Source organism: Cucurbita pepo, chromosome 20 (genome assembly GCF_057944985.1).
Source record: "Cucurbita pepo subsp. pepo isolate OVF chromosome 20, ASM5794498v1, whole genome shotgun sequence".
Lineage (NCBI taxonomy): Eukaryota > Viridiplantae > Streptophyta > Magnoliopsida > Cucurbitales > Cucurbitaceae > Cucurbita > Cucurbita pepo.
Window position 1 is genome coordinate 5301043 of NC_141817.1, and position 1330 is coordinate 5302372.

At 47.4% G+C, this 1330-nt stretch overlaps 1 non-coding gene across 1 annotated transcript; it reads left to right on the forward strand.

Annotated features, from left to right (window-relative positions):
* The first annotated feature begins 655 nt into the window (after positions 1-655).
* On the forward strand, positions 656-794 carry LOC147786421 (small nucleolar RNA Z247). The gene has a single exon (XR_015414749.1). It is a non-coding gene; the product is annotated as a small nucleolar RNA Z247 (small nucleolar RNA).
* Positions 795-1330: the final 536 nt, after the last annotated feature.

The window sequence follows — 1330 nt, forward strand, 5'->3', positions numbered from 1 at the left end:
CTTCTCCCTACCCAAGGTTATATATGCTAAGCCGTTGTTATCTTTCTCTTGCTTGCTTATATAACGTCTCTTTCCAAAATCTCTCTTTCTAAAATCTCTCTCTCTCCTCGTTTTCTAAAACCTTCTTTTAAAACCGAGGCTAGAGGCTCGATCGTACGTCGCTTGGCCGTAGGCGACGCAAGAACAAATTGGCTTAAGCTCACTTGTCGCTGGAAAGTGAGTGCCGCACAATCGCTAGTCCGCTGCCTTCGAAAGCGCAATTGTGTCACCCAGCTCCTCCCCTACCTATGGAGTACGAAGCTTATGGGCTACCTCGATGGCACCATTGCGCACCTGTCATGTTGATCTCTTCCTCAACGACGACTAGTGCTGACCTAGTCTCTAATTCGGCCTATGATCGTGGTATGATCAGGATCAACAGGTTCTTAGCAGTCTTCTCTCCTCCATGACTGAGGAGACTCTTCATGATGTGGTTGCCACTACTACGTCCAAGGAGGCGTGGGATACCTTGCAGCGGATGTTTTCGTCGTCAACTCGTGCTCGCACTGTTCAGATCTGTGTTGAGCTTGCCACGTCCAAGAAATGCGATCTATCTGCTGCAAATTATTTTTGCAAGATCAAAGGGATGCCCACTAAGCTAGCCGCCGCTGGCTCTGCCTTGCAGGATGATGATATGATCTCGTATCTTCTCGCTGATCTTGGCCCTGACTATGATCTCTTCGTCACCTCGATGACTACCTAGAGTGAAGCCCTCACGCTTGATGATGTGTTTGCACATATAATGGCATTTGAAGCTCGCCAACTACGACATCAGGCTGAACTTCAGTTAAATCCTGAATCTTCTGCCAATTATGCTGGTCCTAGTGGTCAGCAGAGGAACCGTGGGTGTAGGGATCGTGGTCGTGGCCGTTCTCAAGGTGGTGTGCCCTCCCGTCCAGTTGGTGATCATATTGACCCTTTCGCTCGTCCTTCCTGCCAGAGCTGCGGCAAAGTGGGGCATACTGTTGTTCGCTGTTGGCATAGGATGGATGAGTTTTATCAAGATGAACCTCCTTTTGCAGCACTGGCGGCTACTTCCTCTTACAAGATTGATCCAAATTGGTACAACGACACGGGCGCCACTGATCATATCAGCAGTGACCTCAATCATCTCGCTCTACGTGAATGCTATCATGGAGGTGAACAAATTCAAGTCGGCAATGGAGCTGGTTTGCGTATTTTGCATACAGGTCATTCTTTAATTAATATTGTTGCTTGTCCTCTTGCATTGCATAATATTTTGCATGTGCCTGAAATTTTCAAACATCTTCTTTCCATTCATAAATTTTCT